Below are 5,315 nucleotides of genomic sequence, written 5' to 3' on the forward strand. Positions count from 1 at the left end.
TTTAGTTGCAAACACACAATAACTCTGTGGTGTAATTTTTAATACATCTCACTTTTTTGGTATAGTTTAGAAGAATGTTTCTAAGTGTACTGAATGTTAGAGGTCTTTGTTAATTGGCATTATGCATAACTTTTTTTTTTTAAGAATACTTAAGTAATTTAGTTCAGCTTAGCTTTGTATGAGACTGTAAATGAAACTAACTCATTACACAGTTTTCTAGTTCATGCCAACAATCCCTAAAAAGCTGAGTGACATTTCTGGGTGTTGAAGAAAATGAAATCTTGAAAAAAAATAGAGGAGTGTCACTTAATGCACTAAGATTCTTCTCTCCAAAATAAGTTCTTCCTCAGCTAAAGCATTTCAATTAGAAATGTGGCTATTCTGACCCATAATAAGGGACTTCCCCTACTCTCACCTGTCTTACCAATTACGTCTCAATAGTCACAGTATAGAAGTGTCAGTAATTGCAGTCTTAGAAAAAATCTCCTCCTGAAAGAGCTGTGGATGACTCACTGGCTTAAATATACTCTCTGACTCAACCGATAGCACTGTGGTGATGTGCACAGACTAAGAAGTAGAGCCTTTTCCCAGGAGCCTGGGAGTCTGGGGGAAGGTAAGACTGTTCTACCTGTGGTGGACTAATGGGAGAAAAGCTGGAAGAGAAAAGAAGAAAGAACAAAGAGCAGGATACAACTGAGTCTCTGAAGTTGCCCATCTGAACTTCAGATCTGTTCTTCACATGCTGAAGTAGACATCTGAGATTCCAGACAGACTTCTGAAATCCCAACAGGATTAAGGTATTTTTCTGGAATACCCTCAGTTTAGGATGATTTGCACAAAGCAGTGTGTTTCAACTCTCAGCCTGGCTCTGAGGTGCTCTCCCAGTGCATATCCTGGTTTCTTTTGGTTTGTGTTCAGTGGTGGCCAATTGTTCAGGTACTGCTGTGCTTGCATCTGGGAGACTGGAGCTGTGAGTGAGCAAAGCACCTCCAAATACACCCTTCCTAAGGAGAGCACAATGAGCCTGTACACTGCCCATAATGTTTGGTACTCTTTCATGTTGCTCAATCAATTCTTCTTGAGAAACAACTCATACTTAGGGAAGGAATGGATCTTTTCTTGTTGCATGTGCTATTCATGCTTCATCAATAGGCTGAAAGAATGATCCAGCTCTGCTCATGGCTGCGATAAGCTTGCACTTGCTCTTTTAAAACAGACATTCCTGCAAAGCTTTAAATTTCCTCATCCATTTAGAGCAGACAATGCTTCTCATTTGATTTTTCTTCTTTTGAGCGTTCCAGCTGTGAGAGAATTTAATAAGCCATATACTTGAATTTGTCCTAGAAAAGATGGGTTTGGAGCTGCCCTTTCATTTTCAGACTCTGACAGTTCTCATCTGGAAAATCTTTTTATATTTCTTGATAACTTCTTTTGTACTCATACAGTAGTCACTGCCAATTATACTCTTCTCAGCTATTATTCTGGGAAGTGTTTATCCATGGCTTTGAAACTCAGCTGGATGTACGGCTGAGCTGAAATACACAAAATTGTGTCCTTCTCCATGAGATCACAAGACTAGCTTATGGCTTGCAACTTTTACAGATGTCGACCTAGTTTTATTTGCCTTATGCCTTTAGAGCTCTTAGATATTGTTGAGTCATGTTATCTGGCTCTGTGCTATGATCCCAAAGGATGGATAATATTGTAATTTGTGTAAAATTGGATTTTTTTAAATGTATTAATAGCAGTCCAGCAGCTTGAAGAGAAAAGATCAATTCTCACAGAACTGTCAGCAGTTGCAGACATCACTTCCAGGGTTCTTGGAGATGTCACTGAGTCTGATAATTTGTCTAATAAATGTGGTCCTAAAAGCTCAATAAAAAATAAAAGCTCAGGTTAAAAAAAAAAAAGGAGAGAAGTATTTTAGAAGCTGTCAACTCTCTTGTTTAAAGTGAGAGACAGCAGATGGGCATTTCTAAAAGTCTGTGTGTCTGTTCCAGGACTGGGTTTCCTTAACTAAACTGAGAAAATACCTGATCCTGTATACAGCAGTTCTCTAACAGTAAGAAACCAGCCTAAAAGCAGACCCACATATCTGCTACAGATCTGAAAGGGACAGTACTGGAAGGGACAAGACAGGGACCTGTCTCTCTCCTGCCTGTGGATCACTTCTTGCTACTTAGCAACATTTCCCTTGGCCCAGGTTCAGGTAACTGCAGAATACCTTGAGCTCCTGGATGCCTTGTCACTCACTCCTGTCTACCCAAGCCTTACAATCCACTGGTCTCTGTAAGGTGCTCTTCATGCCCAAGAAGAAGAACGGCCATTTGTAACTGCTTTGCATGGGATCTGTTTAGTGCAAAGTACAGTACAGAAAAGGGGAATGAACAGAGATCTGTGAGGGCTTTGGTGATGAGTAAACAGACTTCTACTACTTGGGAAAATAGTAAATACACTGCACCACGGAAAAGAGAAAACTGAGAAGGTATTTGAGATGGTTCTGTAGATTCTCATGCAGTTTGGGAAAGGTAAATGGAGTTTGACTATTCATTCCCCTTTAAAACAAAAAGTTACAGAGCAACACGTGATATTAGAAGGAAGGAGTTTCAAAACAGAAGGATTTTTTTTGTTCTTTATGTAGTTTACCATTAATCAGTATAATTCCTTGCTGCAGGATACTGTGACTGTTAAAAGTTCACACAGGTTCAGAAGGCAACTTGACAAATTCATAGAAAAGAAATTAATTGGGGGCTCTTGCATATAAAAACATCTCCTTTGGCTGGGGAAGTCCTTGAACTGCAAATTGCTCGTGATTAGAAGAGTATTGCTGCATGCTTACCCTGTTCTGCTCTCTCCTGTACATTTGCTCTTGTCTAGTGTTACAGACAAGCTGGGCTAAATGGCCCTTTGAGTTAGACCAAAAATAGCCATTTTTATGTTAAAAGAAGAGATTGTGTGGACAGTGTTGCATAACCCAGTTCTTAAGATTTCCACAATGTTGTAGCTCTCCTCAAACTTGAGAAGCTGGATGTTATTTATGATAGAGAAATAAGGTACAGTATTTTGCTCTCTCTTACCATGTTGCTGATTGCAACGATGTGATCATTGTTTGCTTAACAAATACAAAATAATTGTTTCTTCCCTTCTTCAAAATATACTCAGGTAGAGAGACGACCACCTTATCCTGCTACCTGAATACCTTCCAGCTGTGCACTAACTCGCATAACTGATGACCAAGGGGCAGCTGGGGGAAGGGCTGCATCTGTTCTGCTCAGCCCAAATCTCAAGTGTTACTCTCTTTTGCCTTTCTTCTGGAGAAGTTCACTAACAGAGATATTTAAAGCCTTTTCTCATGCTTGTAGGACTCTCTTAAAGGATAGGTTGATTTTGCTTGTTTTTTCTTTGTTAATTAATGTGCCTCTAAGTCTCTGCTTTATGAAACTCAGCTTTTCTCCTATCATGTCTTTTGATGTTTCTGTTTTAAATTTCCAATTGTTCCACTGCTGTCTTGAGGGATCAAGACTTATATTTACTTTTTAATTTCTAGCAAATTCAGGATTTTTCTTTTTGCATTTTAAATACAAAAAGAAATGTGATTGTTCTGACCCATAATTTAGGACTTTCCCCTACTCTCACCTGTCTTTCCAGTTATGTCTCAATATTTACAGTATAGCATCCTTGCTTATGTCAGTAATTGCAAACTTAGAAAAACATTTTTCAACCACCATCTTATTCTCCAGTGTAAAAGGGTTCTTTGCTCTGAAAACTCCATTTATGAGCCCTCTTAATGATAGTGGCTAGGATTTGCAGTGCACTTTTGGGTGTGTAACACACCAGTGAGGCACCTGGCCTAAGTCTTTCTGATTTATTCTGCCCAGCCTTCTTGTCAAAGGAGATTTAAGATTGCTTTATCACTTCATGAACAAGAGGTTTGTCTTACGCCCTTTATCTCTTTCCTTGGCTACTCCAGCTGAGAGCCTTGTGCTGCTTGATGCACGTAACAGGCTGCAGTACAATGTCCTGGAGCTCTTATAGTCTGAGACAGGCTTGTTTTAGGTGGGGGAGCAGAAGTAACTGTTGTCTGGTTGGCTGTATATTAAAAAGGACAAGCAGCCCTAACCCCCATGAGGGCAGTCTAGTTGGTAGTTTGGATATCAAGCTCTCCTGGAGTGCAAGAAGTCAGAACTGAATAGTTGTGCACTCCTCAAGCCATTCAAATATGGTTGTACTGGGGAATGTCGTAGGCAGAGGGAGGTTATGTAATCAGAGCCAAGAAGTGAGTCTTGTTGACCCGTGCTGGGCCTTCAGCCCTACATGCCCAACAGCGCCTCATTGCTGGGTTAGTTTGGCCTTGTGATGAGAGGAGCTTGAGTCTGTCTATAGCCCTTACAGCCAGACTTAAAATGTGGTGAACCAATCTGTGTGGATCATAACAGTGATCTAGAACTCCACAGGGCTCTATGGCCAGATCCCGTTGCAACTGGACAGCACTGGTCTGTAATAGTGGTGATGGATATTCAGACTGGATGTGTAGCTCTCGGGGCATCCCCTCACAGAAGAAAAGCCTGTTGTCTGGCAGGGTTGGGCATACCTGGGCTTCCAGTAAGCACTGCTCAGAGCCTGTGTTGTGAAAACCTTTCTGTGAAGGTGAGTTGGTGTGCCCTACAGACAGTGTAATAAGATTAGAGACCAAAACATACAATTTCCAAACCCTCTTATGGCTGCCCATCTGTTTTAGAAACTCACCAATACCCACTAAGCCTTTGTGTTGTTCCAAGAGCACTGGGAATGTCTGCTGACTGATCCCAACTCCTTCAAGAATGCACATTCGTCCCACTCCAGTCACTGCTTCTTGCACAGAGCACTTGAGGTGTGTCCATACCAGGAGCCAAACTTCTCATGTTACCACTGGAGCACCTGTGACACTTAAGGTTCATTAAGCAGAAGACATAGATTTCAGTTTTTAATCAAGAGGTCTTGACTCAAAAATATGTAAATGCCTCCAATCTCTTCTGCCTTTTCTTGTAGTTGGAAGGACTTGAAAGTGAGCTTACTACACAGTGAGGAAGGGAGAGGTCAGTACTCCATAAAGATGAAGGCTGCTTTGGATATGTTAGTGCATCCTCCAGGGTGCTCATATCTTACAGCTGAAACAGGGAGTTCTCCATGGACTCTGGCTGCTCAGAAGAAGGAGGCAATTTTCTGTATCTCATTAGCATGCTTAGGGAAAGATTTACATATAAAAGTCTGCCTTGTTGGACAGGAACAACACAAGGTAGCGATATTTTTAATGATAGAAACATCCAGGCACAATC

This window comes from Corvus kubaryi, unplaced genomic scaffold (assembly GCF_017639235.1).
Source record: "Corvus kubaryi isolate FWS band 111438036 unplaced genomic scaffold, C.kubaryi_AGA036_p1.0 37249, whole genome shotgun sequence".
Taxonomy (NCBI): domain Eukaryota; kingdom Metazoa; phylum Chordata; class Aves; order Passeriformes; family Corvidae; genus Corvus; species Corvus kubaryi.